General features: G+C 41.1%; 2 long non-coding RNA genes across 2 annotated transcripts; one reads left to right on the top strand and one right to left on the bottom strand.

Moving 5' to 3' along the window:
• Positions 1–234: 234 nt before the first annotated feature.
• On the bottom strand, positions 235–2,197 carry LOC117562457. Its single transcript, XR_004571545.1, has 3 exons — positions 1,560–2,197; positions 1,344–1,459; positions 235–1,138 (listed from the first exon to the last, which is right to left on the bottom strand). It is a non-coding gene; the product is annotated as an uncharacterized LOC117562457 (long non-coding RNA).
• Positions 2,198–9,384: 7,187 nt separating this feature from the next.
• On the top strand, positions 9,385–10,239 carry LOC117562458. Its single transcript, XR_004571546.1, has 3 exons — positions 9,385–9,421; positions 9,702–9,807; positions 9,954–10,239. It is a non-coding gene; the product is annotated as an uncharacterized LOC117562458 (long non-coding RNA).
• The last annotated feature ends 9,088 nt before the right edge of the window (positions 10,240–19,327 follow it).

The following is a 19,327-nucleotide window of genomic DNA, read 5'->3' as shown; positions in this document are numbered from 1 at the left end:
ACCGCAGGGGGGGGGGGGAATCGCGATGTCAGTTTTTTTCAAACCGTGCAGCCCTATTATATGATTCTGTTTTCTTCTAGTTTGTATCTTGTTGGTCGAAGGTACTTATTGTAAGTCGCTTTGGATAAAAGCGTCAGCTAAATGCAATGTAACGTAATGTAATATTCCATACTGAGGTTCATGTGATGTGTACAAATACAAATTGAGCATTACAACTTTTTTTTTACAACCAACTATTTATGTTAACATAAGAAACTGTAAAATCTCAATATTTACAATACAGGGTTCATACACTTTTTCACCAATGATTTTAAATGACTCTTTCATGTGGCTAGCATGCGCTGCCTCGCCCATATTCGAAATATTGAATATGTTACAACACAGTTTGCATTTAGCACATCTTGGGTCAATGTCTTTTGATAACCACAATTGGTACTTATTCTTTAGAAGCCATACATTGTTGAAACTGCACTTCCCTAGCATCTTGGCAGCTTTATATAAAATAGTAGACTAGAGGGCGTGATTGTAAACATCTCTCACCAGCGAAATACTGCCACAGTTGCCATTTTACGTTTCATTATACGATACAGTATTTATTATCATTATAGTATTACTATTTCGGCGATTAGATAACATATAAATTATATTTGATGCAACTTTAGTTATATTTCCATGACTTTTCCAAAACTTTGGGAAAAATATTGCATTCCATGACTTTTCCAGGTTTTTAATGACTGTACGAACCCTGACAATATCAGAACTTTCTCAACCAACTATTCATTATAAATGTAAAGACAGGGGGAGCAGTGCCATGGTCTTTGTCTGTCTTCCAAGACAGTGGGTCTGGCTGCTGTGTAGGTGGGGGTGATGGTGCATGGGCTGCTGGTGGCTGTGTCGGAGGGAGGGAGGTGTGCTAGGCGAGACTTCTTTGCTGGCTGGGTTGATCGTGATGGCTGTGGTGGAGGCCTTTGTACCGAGGTGTATCTTAATCTTGTGGCAGGCACAGATGGAGGGTGCTGTAGTGATGCTGGTCCTCTGGTCCTTGGTGGTGATGGCTCTGGTGAAGGCCCTTGAGCCACGGTAGATCTTGACCTGGGTGCAGGCACAGATGGAGGTTCTTGCTGCTAGGCCCAGGCAGCTGTGAAATCGGAAAGAAATATAGGACAATAATTACTACTAAATTCATTAAAATATAAAGTTCAAGTGGAATGTTTCTCAAGCACAAATAACAATGCACAACTAAAAATAAAATGGGGAGGTGGGACAGGAGTCTCTCTCTCTTACAACCTATTTAACTATGTTACACCCACACAATGAAAGTACACTATTACTGTAATATTTACCTATCTTCAAATGGATCCTTGTTGTTGTTGCTGTATTCTCCAGGTTCTGATGCTCCATCTCCACTGCTGCTAGTGTTACAAGTCTGCTGTGCAGAGCTGGTAATCAGATAATAAGCCTGTTGAACAGGAGAAAAGAATGAAGCAGAGGGAAAGTTGCTGCCGTTTGTGTGGTTGTCCTAGCCAGAATTTATTAAACACATTAATAAATTCACTTACAAATTATATCCGTTTTCTCTATTTATCTAATCATTCTCTGGGTTGACGCCACATGTATCTCTGCGTTGTGTTGTCGACTGAATATGGCTTCCTTCTTGCCAACCAGGTTTATTATCTGTGCAAACAGAATATAATGACAGCAGGAAATGGCTTCACCAGCTTTCTACCTCAATACTTCTCCTCAGTGAGGCCTGAAGCTAACTGAGAAAGCATACACAAAGTTCTAAATAATTAAATTAACATGTTCCTTTAACAGATATGCATTTATCCATGGTGGCAAATTCGGTTTTTCTTTGTAAATTAATATATAAAAATATAACCATTAATTTACACTTGCAAAACAAACAATACAATTTACAGTTACAAAACACAAACAGAATACCCACATGCAAACAGAATATAATGACAGCAGGAAATGGCTTCACCGGCTTTCTACGACAATACCTTCAGTAGAAGAAAACACCCACATGCTAGGTTAGCATAGCTACACTTTAGAAAGCTCACAAACACTGTTTGTAGTGTTCTCATGCAGTGTGTTGAAACTCCGATGTAAACACTGAGTTAAACCGCAGCCAATGAAGATAGAGTCGTAGTAGGTTTGACCGCTTACTGTCACAATTATTCAAAGACATGGCGGTGAAAACATTTGGAGAAATACACTGGCCGTTTCTCAATCGCGAGGATGCTTGATTGGTAGCACATGTCTTCCGAGTCACTTCCTTCAGAAGCTAGTCAAGAATCCTTCCTGGCATTCGGAAAACGAAGAGTGGAACAGGCTAGCAAGTGTGCAGGTGTGCGTCATATGAGAGGCCCCACCTTACATTTTCCGCCACAGATTTGGGGAAATTGGTCCGTGCGCAAAGCATTGTGGGGATTTGAAGGACGCGAAGTCTACATGTGCAGCCTCGAAATTTCCCTCAAACCAAGGACGCGGCCTCGGTGGAATTCCGAGTATGCTGGAGATTGGAACAGTCCTTCTGCGTCAGAGGAAGGTGTTCCTCCTTTAAGGAAGGTATTTTGAGTGGGGGTGCTGAGGTGCTGGACTCCAGTGAACACTATTACGGGCACTATAGAGCAGTGGTTCCCAAACTTGTTGTGCCCTAGGCACACCAAAGGACAAGTAAAAATCTCAAGGCACACCTGTTGTGCAAAATAGCCCTTATAACACGTGTTATCACTCATATCATGTAAAATATCTGTAAATGTGCTTAATTATTTACTAATGCCAAATCAAATGTGACAAAGAAAACTATATTACTCATGAAATATTTATTAACTAAATATTTCAGAAATTAATTTGAAACTTTATCAAATTAGGCTTCATCAAAGCAGCAACACACTCATTTAAACCAGACAAGTCACAACATTAAAAATGAGGCAATTGAAACTCAGCAGAAATTCAGCACAGAGAACTGTCAATGCAAGGAAGCTGCATTGTCCATGGTCCTGAACTACAAATTATAAATGTAACATTTCAGCAATCAGCATTGAAACATGTGCTATTGTAAATATTTTTGCCGACTTACAAATTAGTGAGATACATGTGCCTGTTGGGCGCACAGAATTTTGTAATCCTTGGTGGCACTGAGGAGAGGGCCACTCGCAAGTCCTGCTCAACAGAGAGCCGTGACCTCCTGTTGTTCTTCATGTAAATCAGAGTAGAGAACGCTAACTCCAGAGATGGGGTCGTTACTAATTTTTTAAAATATATTACATATTACTTTTTTAAAAAAAAAGTAATATATTACACTACTTCGTTACTATCTACATAAAGTAACTCGTTACTTTACTCGCCGAGCACGTACGAACTGCGCATGCGTGAGTGGCAATAACTTTCCTTACCAGCAGGCGGCGGTAGTGTGTATTTGTCATTCAAAACAGGCAACAACCGGAAGACAGAGAAGAAGAACAGACAACAAATAGCGTGTGCGGTAGCTTCACCTTAGCATGTGTTCTTTGCAGGTGCTTGTTGAGGTTTGACGTGGTGTTTACAGCAGTGGATAACAGCTTCTGGCCTGGACACAGTTTGCACCTCACTGTCACATTCCTGTCTATTCTTCGGACGAACTCAAAATAATGGGCATACCTTCCACCCCTCGAAAGTTATCGCTGACTCAGCCATGTTTATGCAGCACTGCACGTGGAGATGTGGACGTGCAAGTCGCGCAGATTACGTACATATAAACCTACAAAGTACTGATATAGTAAATTAAAAAATTATTATTTTTGTGTAGTTGTATATTGCAATAATAACGTATGGTTGTCACAAAATCCCACGGCACACCAGTGTGCCGTGAGTCAAGAAGATTTTTTTAAAATATTGAAGTTAAAAGCATCAATCTGGTGCACTTTGAGAGCAACATTAATGGATACATCTCTCAACACCCAGATGAAACACAACTGTAAGCAGATGTTCTTTTTCTTTATGGATATTTTACAATCACAAACTGTATTCTTGTTTTACTGCCATATAGTATTTCATAACTGTTTTTCCTTTATTCTCTTCTTTTTTTTTTATAACGATAATGATCATATGAAAGTGTGCCGCGGAAATAATCTTTTGAATAATTTGTGACCAAACCGTTTGAGACCCACTGAGATAACTTAGACTAAAGTTAACTATCTAAACACTCAGAGAGTCCTTTAGCTCACCTGAGCCTCTCAGTCTGTTGGACTCTATATTAGATTCTGTTGGTTTTTGTCAGAGTGTAAATAAACCAACCCACTGCTATAATCACACTCTCGACCTTGTTCTGACTTATGGTATTGAAATTGAGCAACTATTAGTCGAACCGCATAATCCTGCTTTATCCGACCATTTCTTAGTAACTTTTGAAGTACTGTTACGAGACTACAAAGCATTAGTCAAAAGCTCCTGCAGCAGAAACCTATCTGTTAGTGCTATAGCCAAATTTAAGGAAGAGATTCCACCAATACTTAACTCGATAGCATGTCTGCATGTAGGGGAGGAAACTTATACAAAATGTACACCACCCCAAATTGATCATGTTGTTGATAGTGCTACAGATGCGCTGCGAATAAAATTAGACTCTGTTGCTCCTTTGAAAAAGAAGAAAATAAAACAACATAGACTAGCTCCATGGCATAATGCCGAAACCCGCAAAATAAAGCAAAAGTCGAGACAACTTGAAAGGATATGGCGTTCTACTAAACTTGAAGAATCTCGTTTAATTTGGCATATTACTCTCAATGAATATAAGAAAGCATTGCGTAAAGCGAGAGCAGCTTACTACTCTTCATTAATAGATGAGAATAAGAATAATGCAAGATTTCTTTTCAGCACTGTAGCCAGGCTGACAGAAAGCCACAGCTCGATTGAGCCTTCTATTCCCATAGCACTCAGTAGTAATGATTTTATGTGCTTTTTTAACGATAAAATTGTTACTCTTAGAAACTAAATTAATGACCTCTTGCCTTTGACCAGTATAGTGTTATCAACAGCTCCCGGAAACGTAAGTTCTAATATTACACTAGATAGTAAACTAGAATGCTTTTCAGCCATAAACCTTGAACAATTAAATTCAATGATTCTCTCTTCTAAACCATCAACGTGCATGTTAGACCCAATTCCAACTAAGCTGTTGAAGGAAGTTTTTCCATTAATTAGCACTTATTTATTAAATATTATGAATATGTCTTTATTATCAGGCTATGTTCCACAATCATTCAAAGTAGCAGTGATAAAACCGCTTCTTAAAAAGCACAACCTCGATCCAGAGGTTTTAGCCAACTATAGACCTATTTCTAATCTTCCGTTCCTCTCAAAAATTCTTGAGAAAGCGGTCGCAAAACAGTTGTGTGATTACTTAAAAAACAATGATTTATTTGAAGCTTTTCAGTCTGGCTTTAGAACACATCATAGCACAGAGACCGCTCTGGTTAAAGTCACAAATGACATTCTAATAGCCTCTGACAAGGGACGTGTCTCTATTCTTGTTTTGCTCGATCTCAGTGCTGCATTTGATACTATCGACCATGATATCTTATTGCAAAGACTAGAGCACTTAGTTGGCATACAGGGAACTGCTTTAGACTGGTTTAGGTCCTATCTATCTGAACGCTCTCAGTTTGTACGTGTCAATGATGAATCTTCCACGCAAACCAAAGTTAGCCATGGAGTGCCACAGGGCTCAGTGCTCGGACCTATTTTGTTCACATTATATATGCTTCCGTTAGGCAATATTATAAGGAATCATTCTGTAAACTTTCATTGTTATGCGGATGATACTCAACTATATTTATCAATCAAGCCTGATGAAATTAATCATCTAAATACAATTCAAAACTGCCTTAAGGACTTAAAAACGTGGATGGCCTTAAACTTTTTGATGTTAAACACGACCAAAACTGAAGTTATTGTACTTGGCCCGAAGAATCTACGAAACAAATTATCTAAGGATATACTAACTATGGATGGCATTAATTTGGCCTCCAGTGAGACTGTAAGGAATCTTGGTGTTATATTTGATCAGGATTTATCCTTTAACGCCCACATAAAATCAATTTCAAGGACCGCCTACTTCCATCTACGTAACATTGCAAAAATCAGGCATATCTTGCCTCAAAACGATGCAGAGAAACTAGTCCATGCATTTGTTACTTCAAGGCTGGATTATTGTAACTCTTTATTATCAGGGTGTACCAAGAAGTCAGTCAAGTCGCTTCAGCTGATTCAAAATGCTGCGGCTCGTGTACTAACCAGAGTTAGGAAAAGGGACCACATTACTCCTGTTCTGGCTGCCTTACACTGGCTCCCTATAGAACACAGAATAGAATTTAAAATTCTTCTTCTCGCCTACAAAGCCCTTAATGGGCAGGCGCCATCTTACCTTAAAGAACTCATTATACCCTACTGTCCTACTAGGGCATTGCGTTCCAAGAATGCAGGGTTGTTGGTTGTTCCTAGAGTCTCTAAAAGTACAATGGGAGCCAGAGCCTTTTCTTATCAAGCTCCACATTTGTGGAATCAGCTTCCAGTTTGTGTTCGGGCGGCAGACACCCTATCCATTTTTAAGAGTGCGCTTAAGACCTTCCTTTTTGATAAAGCTTATAGTTAGGGCTGATTAGATCCAGCCCCTAGTTTTGCTGATATAGGCTTAGTTTGTCGGGGGACATCTTACTTCTTCCTTCTCTCTGTCTATACCTGTGTACTCTCATGTTCCGATTAACCCAGCTTCCCCAAATGTCTTTCTTTTTGGTGTCTATATACGCCGGGATCCGGAGTCATGGATGATCCTGCGCTCCTCTGTCCTGGATCGCGAGCCCTGGATCTTGAGTCGTGGCTGTGGTCCTGGATCATAGGTCCTGGATGGATATCCTCGTGGATTCATCTTCCTATTATACACACATGCATTTCCAAACATTTGGACTACCTATGTTGCAAATGTATTATATTTTCAATTTACACACGGCATCTATTGCACGTCTGTCCGTCCTGGGAGAGGGATCCCTCCTCTGTTGCTCTCCCTGAGGTTTCTCCCATTTTTCCCTTTAAACTGTGGGTTTTCTCCGGAAGTTTTTCCTTGTACGATGTGAGGGTCTAAGGACAGAGGGTGTCGTATTGTCATACTGATATTTTGTACAAACTGTAAAGTCCACTGAGACAAATGTAACATTTGTGATATTGGGCTATATAAATAAACATTGATTGATTGATTAATTTTTGCGTGATTTGTACTGAGAAACAAATATCACATCATCGACGGATGAAAAAAAAAAAGAAAGGTGTTTAAACACCCCTTGTTTTGTCAGGGGTGGTTTGGTAACATCTAGAGACTTTGTCTTGGGAGCAAAGCAGAGTAGGGGGCTTGTACACCCCCCTGAGGGTCCGATTGTGGATGTCATGAGAGTAAAATATGGTGAGGACAGTCTGTCTAAATTAAATATATGGACGGAAATGTTTGGATTTCCAAAGGGAGGTTTTTGAGTAAATAAAAAATCAAGAACCTAAAGAATAAATTACAAGAAGAAGTAGAAATAAAAATAAAGTTAAAGTAAAAGACTTATATAGAAAACTGGACACTCACAGAAAGTGTTTATAATAAATACTGGGAGGATTAAGCAGAATGCCGTGAAAGAAGGCAGTTGGCCTTGGGCATTAAAGAAAATATTAAGGTTGAAGATGAATGTGAAGAAAAGAAGGAAAATAAATTATTTCCAAAACCATGTAAACCCCAGACATCTCTGTATCCTTCCATTGCAGGCCTGAATGACCTCTCCTCGACTGGGTATCCTTTCCCTCCCCCGGGGTACAACCCTGGCAATCCGGCTGGCCCACCTCAACCACCTCCACCGCCACTACAAGTCCCAGCCATGCAGTCAACAGACTCCCCGTCCTCCCCCATCAGCCCCAAGTAGATGGGGACAACAGCGGAATAAACAAACCCAAGTCCAAGCAGGTGTTTGGACAACACACCTCAGTAATGCCTTTCTCAACGGACTCACAGACACAGCGCAAGCTACGCAGAATGCTGGCCGGTCACAATACCGAGGGAGAGGCAGAAGAGGTTTTCCGAGGCAGAAGACGAGAAGCAAGACCTTAATTTGAGAAAGATGTTTCAAGTGTGGCAGTGTTGAACATTGGATTATGGGACTGCTCACAGAACACTGGCAGTGGAGGCAGAGAGGGACAGCAAGGACGGGGCCATTCACAATCAGACTGACATACACCAGATGGGGAGGAAGGGACCCGATCGAGCGAGACGGAAATTCAGCCAGCAGCATCTAACCAGGGAAGTGACACACACACACACACACACACACATCATGCTATTGAAAATTGGAAAATGTAGAAGACATGTCTATGGGTAAAGAGGGTACATATTTGAAATATGACAGTGAAACAGCATTTGAGAAATGTCCCACACTGACTTTGGCTGTCATGGGTGTTGATGTTCAATTTTTTGGTTGATTCTGGGGAGTAGTTATAAGGATGCCACTTTCGTCTCATTAGTATGCATAGAAAAGTGACAGGTCACACATCTAAGCCCCGCCCACTTCCGGCGGAAGTCCCACCCCACTTCCGGTTCACAAAATAAAAAAAATAAAAAATTTAAAAATGAGAAAAATAAAATACTGCTTCAATCACATTAGTATGCATAGGATCTATGTCCCGCCTCCTAACCACTTCCTGTGCCCCCTAATCCTGTATACAGTATTGACTGTAACTTACAAATACTTGCAAATAACATGAAATAAATCAAAGTAAAGCATCTAAAAAACATATATTTAAAAAAAGTAATGTCAGCCTCTGTCAACCTCTCTCTCTCTCACCTCTTAGTTGCGAACAGTCTGGACTTGCCTGAGACAAGTCAGGACATGTGTGGGAGAAACCATAAAAGCCCCTGGAGCTGTCTGACCATTTGTCGCCTAGGTAGTGTGTGTGTGTGTGTGTGTGTGTGTGTGTGTGTGTGAGAGGAGACGGTCTGAGGCTGTAAAATTACAGAGTATGCGGATTCAAGGCAGATGATCAGAGCAAAAAAGAGAAAGCAGTTACATTATTTTTCATGTATACATCTACTATCTACATGTTTTTTTGTAATGTGTATGCATATATTTTAATATATATATATATATGTGTGTATATGTGTGTGTGTGATATATACATATATATATATATATATATATATATATATAGGAGAATAGCCTAAACCTAAAAAAGTATTTGCTCTGCCATAAAAACCAAATACAATATAATGCTAATTTGTTAAACAATCAGGAATAACCCTATTGGCTGTTTTAGAGTCATTTACATATTGCGTTGCCTATAAGTAAGGTCAGAGGCATCTAGACAGCCTCTCTTCGCTTTTCCCCATCAGGCCCAGATCTTTTGAAAATATCTGGTAAGTACTTTATTTTTATGTTATAATATCATGTAGTTAGTTAATGCTGCTTGATGTGTGTTAAAGAACCTCTATGCATCTGTTGTTTTTCTATTCTGTAACAGCCCTAGATCGTAATTATTTAGAAGCTTTAATGAAGTATCCTTCTAAGTACAAATAATGTGGTGTACATTTTTAACTATAAGTGTATTTAGCTATATTTCTTAAAATCAAATATGTTTTCATGTGAAAGTATCCAGAATAACGTTTTAATATACGTACTCTCTTGTTTTTAAAAAAGGTGGTTGCACCCATCCTGCAGCTTGAATGGTCTCAGCTCAGATCTCTTCATCAAGTCAGGCTTTACATCTCAACACAGACTGTGCTTGAGAATTAAAACCCACCAGGTAAAAAAAAAAAAAATGCTTTTTATGTTTGCTTTTACAAGATGATAGCTAAATGATTTTGTTTTCTTGTTAAATGTATAATCCTGGGTATTTCAAAAAACATACTTATACCCTCTTCTTTTATTTCTCTGTCTTTTTCTCTATAGAACAATCCTCCCCGTTATCAAAGGACAAACGCTGTTTGTTAAGGTCTGCTTTAAGGCCACACCCCCTGAATAAGCTGGAGATCACATGTAAAACTGTTATTGATGTATCCGCCAGGTATGTTGACTTTACGTCCATAAATGTAGAAGCGAAGTGAAATGTTTCTTCAGCGGTGCCACATATATTTCTGATTTTGTTTTTTGTTTTTGCGGGGGTGATTTCCTAAAAACGGTCAAGCATGGATGATTTAAAAGATAGTGAAAGGTCTTTTATCGCGGGTTTACCTGATACAATTGAACTATACAATGATGAGGGCTTTGTGTACGAAGCCATGCCATTTCCACAGTGTTCAGACAGTAACAGTGAGCTAAATGACGCAATAACAGATGTAAGCGAGCCTATGCCCTTGACAGAAACAAACCCCTATACAGATGGAGAAAGGTCTTTTCTTGATGTGTTTCCTGATGTAAATGAACTATACAGTGATGATGATGAATTCAGATATAGGGACCTGTCATTTCCGCAGTGTTCAGGCAACAACAGTGAGTTAAATGGCGAGGGCTCAGCTGTAAACGAGCCCACGGCCTTGTCAGAAACAAATTCAAGCAGTCCAACAAAAACATTAGACGGTGCCTTGGATTGGGTGATAGACTGCTACGAGGACCGGGGGCTTTTAGATCAGCCTCTAGACAATATCCTCCGTCTGAATGGACAAAATAGCGAAGCTTCGGCCAACGCCGGCCTACCCGTTTCCAGCATGCAAGATGGCGGGTGTGTTAATGACAGCTCGAATGACTCAGAATCACCCGTTTGCTCCATGCAAAGTAATGGACATGTTGATCAGAATGACACCCCGAATGCTTCTGAATCACAGGGCCCCCTGTCACAGCATGGAGGAGGCACTAGCAGAGATGCCGAGCCAAGTGTTTTCTCTCGACCTGTATTCAATAATACATAAATGAGACAGTCTCTAATCCTACCTCCTATTAGGGCTGAAGCAGACTTTGGAGTCTATTTTGAGGGTCTGATGAACAATGTGCATAGCATGCTTGCATATGCTTTTGCACGGGCAGAGAGAGAAGATATCGTGCAGATTGAATTACAAGGTGAACAACTAAGGGGTAACGTGTCAACCATTTTAAATGGTCTCGATGACAATCTGGATGATTTTGAGGAGGGGCTGTTCAACGCCATGCAATCGAATATGATTTTAATGGCAGAAAGCAACATGGAGCTAGTGGTTCAAATTGTTCAGTCCCCCCGTGGAGGGGTTCAGGGTAAACGGATGATTAGTAAAATGTTCGACAATGAGATTGTTAAAAAGAAGGGGCGTTTTTTTTACGTTGTTCAGAACTCCTCCAACCAGCTGTGTTTTGCTATTAATTTAGCACTGTTGTTACACGACAACCTCAACGGTGTTGAACGTGGTAAAGAGATTCAGAAGAGGGCGGGTTTGACAGCTCATACAGCTGTGACATTCAGCGACATTGATAAATTCGAAGAGAGTTTAAAATGCAAGATAGTGGTATTTTACCGAAGCAATGATGATCGTACCCTCTGTAAATTCCAGACAGACGCCCCCAAACGAGACAAAACTGTGTTTTTGTTCCTCCTTCACAACCACTACTATGGTATCAAGAACTTGAAGGGGTTTTTAGGCTCTTTGTATGTCTGTGAACATTGTTACACAGGCTACAGCTCTCAATGGAATCATTCCTGTACTGGTCATTGTTATGTATGCCTTGACCCCTCATGTACTCAGGGAGAGTTTAAACCCATCTTTTGTAAAGACTGCAACAAAACATGCCGTACAGTCGGCTGTCACTCTCGACATAAAGAGCAGAAACAGAGATCAACAGACATTGCCAGTAACTGTGATTTACACAAAAAGTGTGTAGATTGCCAACTTTCTTACTACACCCCCAAGAGTACAGCAGATAAAACACACAAGTGTGCGACGAAAAAATGTAAGACATGCAAGGAAAAATTACCATCTGCTTCTACGCTCGGGTGTGAAAAACATTTGTGTTACATAGGAGTGCTGCCTAAAGAGACAGAACACAATGACAACATTGTGTTTTATGATTTTGAAACAATGGCGGGGGCAGATGGGGTACATATACCTTTCTTGGTTTGTACAAAAACCTTGGGGGGTGAAATTTGGGTCGGCGAGGGAATCAACTGTGCACTGCAGTTTCTGGCACACTTTAGGCGCCCAAAGTTCAAGAATGCAACATTCATCGCTCACAATGCTAAGGGTTTTGACAGCTATTTCATTATCAACGCAATGGTTGCACAGGGGCTAAAGCCCCCGTTAATAATGCAGGGAAGTAAAGTGGTCTCTTTTACTGACGAGGATTTCGGGCACAAGTACATAGACTCACTGTCTTATCTGTCTATGCGTTTAGCAGACATGCCAAAAGCTTTGGGATTTGGAGATAAAATTAAGGGATACTTCCCTCACGGTTTCAGCTCCAAGGCTAACCTGAGTTATATAGGCCCTTACCCACCCGCACACTGTTATGGGGTTGAACGCATGACAACTGGTGAAAAGAGTGACTTTTTCACGTGGTATGAGGCGGTACGCCAGGGTACTTTTGACTTCCGAGAGCAGGCATTGCTTTACTGCAAAAACGATGTGGACATTCTTGCCCAGGGGGCCACATTATTTCGGAAAGGTTTTCTCGGGGAGACAGGAGTTGATCCTTTTAGTCGCTCGACTATAGCTTCTGCCTGTATGAAAGTTTTTACCACAAACTTTCTATCGCCCAAAACCTTGGCAATATCCCCACCCGACGACTACCGCCGTGAAAACAAGACGTACTCAGACGCAGGTATTCAGTGGCTGGAGTGGGTAGCTCAGACTGAAGGTGTTTTTATTCAACATGCGTTGAATGATGGAGAGAAACGAGTGGGACGTTTCGTCGTAGACGGGTTTGCCGAAGTTACCGGGGAAAAGATTGTCTGGGAATTTCTTGGTTGTTTCTATCACGGATGCCCCTCTTGCTATAAGGGGCATGAGAAAAATCCATTGATAGGTGACACATTTGAGCATCTCCATGCTGCTAGTGAGGCAAAACTGCATGAGCTAGAGTCTGTTCACGGGGCCAAAGTGAACGTTATGCGTGAGCATACATGGGTTGAGATGAAAAAATCCAATCAAGATTTGAAGGCTTTCCTCAGGGTATACAATGCACCAGAACCACTGACCCCCTGCGATGCTTTATACGGGGGAAGGACATGTGCAGTAAAGTTGAGGCACACAGCAGCGGCAAATGAATTGGTTCATTATTGTGATTTCACCTCACTCTACCCTTTTGTAAACTGCACAGGCCTATATCCACTTGGACACCCTCAGATCATATTCCGAGATTTCAAAGACCCTCGCAGTTATTTCGGGTTAATCAAAGCCACAGTAGAACCTCCTAGGGGTCTATACTTTCCTGTCCTGCCCTACCGAACTGCAGCTGGTAAACTGGTGTTCACTCTATGCCGCACATGCGCTGAGCTTAACAACCAACAGGGGCCCTGCATGCATAGCAAAGAGGAAAGAGCATTAACAGGGGTTTGGGTGACCCCAGAATTCACCAAAGCCCTGGACATGGGGTACAAGATGACTCAGATCACAGAGGTGTGGCATTTTGAGAAGAAAAGTGACAGCATTTTTGTAGACTATATACACACATTTTTGAAGGGTAAACAAGAAGCATCAGGCTACCCTTCAGAGGCCTCAGATGATGAGAGCAGACAAAAGTATGTGGCAGACTATCATGCTAAGCAGGGCATCTTGCTGGATGCAGATCAAATCAAATCAAACCCCGCCAAAAGACAAGTGGCAAAACTATGTCTCAACAGTTTCTGGGGTAAATTTGCCCAGAGAAGCAATCTGACTCAGACTAAGATTGTGACCAAAACCGAAGAATTTCTTAACCTCTTGTTTTCAGCTAAACATAAGGTTAAGTATTTCTCATTCCTCAACGACAGAACGGCTCTTGTTCAGTGGTGCTACGGTGAAAATGGTTACTCTACTCCCAACAAGGTGGATAACATATTCATCGCCGCCTTTACCACAGCATATGCCAGGCTGAAACTGTACAGTGAATTGGAGAAATTACAGCACAGAGTATTCTACTACGACACAGATAGCATAATCTATGTGACAAGACAAGGAGAGAGTCCCCTACCGATGGGGGTCTATCTGGGAGACCTGACAGACGAGCTGGGGGGCGATACGATTAAAGAGTTTGTTTCAGCAGGCCCTAAAAGTTATGCTTATCAGACCAAAAATCAAAAAAAAGTTGTGATGCGTGTGAAAGGTATCACACAAACGCACGAATGTTGCGAACGAGTGAACTTTGACAGTCTGGCCGACCTGGTGGAGGGCTACGTTCAAAACTCTGAGAGGGGGAGGGTAATTGAGGTCCCGCAACACAGCATTGTAAGGAATAAAGAGGGTTTCGCTTTGAGAAATGTGTCATTCACCAAAAAGTTCCGAGTTGTGTTTGACAAGAGACGTTTGTTAGCCGGGGGAAATACTTTGCCTTTTGGGTATTGAGAAAATAATTGAAAAAAGAGACAACATGTTTTCACCAAGTCAAACTGATTTTGACCCCCGACTGCGTGTTCCTTTTTCCTGTCTAGTAGTGGGCCCTAGTGGGTGTGGAAAAACTTTTTTTGTCAAGAATGTATTGCAAAATTGTATTCATGTAATGGATGTCCAGCCTCAAAATATTGTGTGGATTTATACTTCTTTCCAACCCATGTATGCTGAACTGCAGGAAAAGAATAAAAATATGAAGTTCGTCAAGGGTCTGCCTGAATCATTTGAAGATGAATCGCTATTTCCTCCTGATCAAAGTCATTTGATTATATTAGACGATGTTATATTTCAGGCCTCTGAGCATCCGGAAGTAGTCAGACTTTTCACCCAATACCGTCATCATAGAAACATGAGCGTTATCATGCTTACCCAAAATGTTTTTCACCAGGGAAAAAACAGTCGCACAATTAGTTTAAATACTACTTACATGGTCTTGTTTAAAAACCCCAGAGACAGATTACAAATGAACATACTTGCTCAACAAATACACCCTGGTAATAAATCATTTTTCCTACAAAGTTTTGAAGACGCCACCAAGGAACCTCATGGTTACTTAATCGTAGACATGACCCCCACCTGTCCAGACATCTACAGGCTTAGATCGGGAGCACTACCTAATCAATGGTTAGTTGTTTATGTACCAAAAACGAAGACTTGAAAAAACAGTATGTCGGCCCGTTTAAAAAGAAACATGCCTCTGCTGAGGGCCTTATGTCAAGCCCCGCCTTCAAAGCGCAAGGATATTCTCGAGAACTGCTCCACGGATTTTCTTCAATCACTCTGTGAACTGTCTCTAAATCTTTTAAAAGGTAATATCCATCAAAAATCATAAAATACAACACCTTGTTACAAAGATATCTCACCCTACTCAAACAAGACGGGCTTGAGGAACGACATATTACTCTAACTCTACCTGAAGACACGGGGGTGGTAAAAGGAGAAGAAAAGGATGGCACGTCCGATGATAAAATAAAGAACGATGTGCTTCAACACCTCCCTAAGCGTTACCACAAGAATGCCAAGTACATTATGAGTAAATTAACCACGAGTACAGCTGGATGGACACCAGCGGGGGAATTTATAGAAAAGGGGGGTAGCTGTAAAAGGTTCCCACATGTTAGATTTATTTAAACATTTATCCTGCGCGTATAAAACAAATGTCCAGGAGCCTAAAGGCTGGCGGGGGTTTTTAAATAGTCTGAATGAGATCGACATTCCCTTAACAGCTTTTCAAAACCTTCACGCTCGTGAACAATATCGCATAATCAAAGAGGGCGAACTAAATCGAGAAAATATCCCCCGAAAAAGAAGAAGAAGAAAAATAAAAACATCTCCCGCTACTCCCGGTTGGGACACTTTAGGAACAGCCATAGAACCTCAGAATGCCCTGCTTAAGAAGAAAAGGATAAGGCAAGACAGAATATTAAGTCCAAGATGGTTACATTTAACCCCTTAAAGTTGTATTATATATTTTATTTTCCTAATAAAGACAGAGTCACCTGAATTAATTTTGTCTTCAGACCTTTTTTATTTCTACATTTTATAACAATCTTTGAACATTTGTAGCGAACAAACACTGTGGTTAAAATGAGTGTCTTTATGACGTCTCTCACACCTTTGGTATTTTTTCACAAAATTCGTTACAGCAGCATCATTTTTTATCACATCATCTTGATACAAAGATAACACATTTTCGTAAGACAACCCGGACGCTCTTTTGCATAGATAAAAAACACAGTGTTGACCACAGGCTGTAGACATGACATTCTGAAGTTGCCGGTTATGGTATAAAATAGTTTCACATTGTGTTTCTAGAAATTGCAGGATGCTTTTAGGATAATGACTAAAATCGGGGGGAAATCCGAAAGAATCAAAAAAAGTTCCTTCCCCTTCCTCTAAAGTCACTGCTAGCCAGTGTTCTCCGGGCATGTGGGAGGGGTGGGTGTTTACAATCATGTATACAGGGCATCTAAATAATTGTTTTACTCGGGGTAGCTGGTCTGAGGCCCATACCCCCCCAAAAGAGTCCCCCACCATATGATGCAGGAGACTATCCAATTGGTGATTATTCATGTTGTAGTCTTCTTAGTAATAATCTACCAGCACTTGTCGTTTTGAATTAATCTCCAGAATCGAATCAAAACAAGAATATACGATTAAAGTGGTAGTCTGTGGCAGCGGTACTCTGAACCTCATTTCCAATCTTAAACTACCGCTTGTGATGGGAGATAAGGCGTCGGCGTCTTCCGCCGCAGTTAAATTAAACACAAATAATGAGTATCCTTGTTCGAAATCATCTCTGTCAATACTCAGACGTAAGTCTTTCATGTGTCTCCCTGTAGCAGTTAACATGTTGTAAAACTCTCTGACTGACGACCCCCGGTTAAATTGTGGTTGGAATGCTTTGGCCGGTACTTGTCTGCCATCCTGACACAGAGCAAGGTATTCCATATCATTATGAAGGAAATTAAAAGGTGAAAGCGGTCTCCTTCCTGTGAAGGCTTCGTGATTTACCATACCCAATACTATGTACTTGGGCATATTACCCAAAAAGAGATTTTCTTGGTTGCATATTCTAGAATTCACCGGTATACTATATGTCTTGAGATTCACCCGTGATAGGGGGTAGAGGGCGTTACCTCTCAGCAGAGCCGCAGCATGACCTAAACGCACTGCAGGCGTGATTGTGGCCTTTTTGATAAAAAGTGAAGCCCCCAGTATTTTTAGACGGTATGTAGAGTCATTTGCACACATGAGAGTAAAGGCATCGTTAGATCTGGTGAGTTTGATTCTCAAATCTACAGAGTTCAGGAGAAGCCTCTTGCTGAAAAATATATCCGTGTGTAAAGCACCCATCAAATGAAGCTCTCGAGATTCTGCTGTGAATGAGGCCCTCTTTACCAGTCCCTTATTTGGTCCATTGGCTATGACTATAGAGTCCATAGATCCCGCTGTGTCTTTATAAAATAAGCTGGCTGTGAACTGAGTTTTTAAAGTAGAATCAGAGTAATTCAATAGCGTTTCAATCATTGCCCTGTAAGGATGAGTCGAACTGGATTGAGAAATTAGTCTGTCCCCTAGAATAACGTCGCATTGACTAAAAATTGTATTCAGAGGGTAATTAACTAGGGTCACGGGGGCATCAGCTGCCAGATTAGTCCCATCTGCGTTGGTTATTTTGATCCTGAGATGTATCAAGGTGTCATTCATATCCAGGTATTTATCTCCGTCCCGGGGATACACAATTATATGGGTCCGTCCTCCGTAATGGCAGACAACGGAAGGACCTCTGTGTAGTGTTTTTCATCTATAGAAAGTTGCGTCATGGGGGCTGAAAATAAATCCAGCTCTGCCATGCTGCATTCAGCAGATTTATGATGTAAAAGAGCCATATTTAACACTCTAAAATATATCTCTCCCCAATACGTTCCTTCTCCGAGGGTGTTTTTTCCCTAATGATTTTCTTTTGACTGAGTATTTTCCTTTCTTGACACCCCTCGGAACCCGTTTGCCTGGAGGTCTCTTCCTGGCCCTTCTTGCCAAAACCATCAGACCACCTGATCCTTCTTGAGATCCGGGGTCTGATTGGCGGCCGAATCTATGGACAGCCTTACTGATAACATCTGATGCAATATTTTTGGCCGCCGATTTCAGATGAAGTTTAGCTATGGCGAACCCTTTTCTCACCAGGGGGGCGACAAAACGAAATAATCTCGAAAATATAGAGCCAATGCCTCGCCCGTACATCATCGGTGCACCATAAAAACCAGGCAGGGATCCCCCCGCTTGATTTTCATAGTAACTCACAAAACGTTGGGGGTCTTGATGAATCATCGTTTTGTAAAAGATTGCCCTGCTTTTGAGGGTCGGAAATGAAGTTTCACTACACTTTTTCCGTAGGTGAACTTTACTGGTTTGTTCTGGTCGTTTTTTATTTCTACCTTTATATTCTCGATGTGTGTTTTTGTTACCGGCAAGTAGTATGCAGGATTAAAATACTGAGTTACGTATCGCCGAATGTTACTCTTATATCTACGGTTCTCAAGAGAGGAGCAAAAGCGTCACCTACCCGCTGGTGACTGACCACATTGCTATAGCAGTATAGATGTGTTGAGCCAGCATTTATATCCGCTGGATAGGCTGCTGATTTATCATCAAATTTGAGCCACTGGTCTGGTTGTATTCCAAGCATATAAGCAACGGGTTTTGGAAAGCGGAAACGATATTGGGCCCCTCCTAGAAATTCGATTTTCCTGTGAATTGGACTATAGTGTAAACTGACATCAGAGTCAATTTTTTTGAAGCAGGACTCAAGTTCCTCTATGAGCTGAGTTATGCTACTATAGTAACCAGCTCTAAACATATGAAGCCTTAACTTGCTAGTCGGGGATATGTCGGGGAGTTTTGCTTTCTTTATCCACTCAAAAAAGGCTGCTTCCGTAGGTAAGTTATACCAGGTGTGTGGGTATGATATTTCTGTCAGGGCGACCTGCCCCGAACCATCCAAGTGTAAAGGTTGTGCCAGGTTCACCTGATAACTAGAGCTTGTATTGTTTTGAAATACCTCCAGGCTGGCATTAGACGGCAGCGTAATGTAGAACCCTTCATTTATCTCCATGGCTGTAATGAAGGACTGAGGGTTGATTCTGTTTGCTTTTATACATCTTTGATTTCGCCAGCATCAACCCAGCTGTTGAATTTTTCGGGCCAATTATGCCAAGATACAAACATTTGTTTTTCCCTCATCACACAGCGCCTTTTTAGAATTTCTCGACT

Source organism: Gymnodraco acuticeps, unplaced genomic scaffold (genome assembly GCF_902827175.1).
Source record: "Gymnodraco acuticeps unplaced genomic scaffold, fGymAcu1.1, whole genome shotgun sequence".
Taxonomy (NCBI): domain Eukaryota; kingdom Metazoa; phylum Chordata; class Actinopteri; order Perciformes; family Bathydraconidae; genus Gymnodraco; species Gymnodraco acuticeps.
This window is presented reverse-complemented; position numbering and strand designations above follow the sequence as displayed.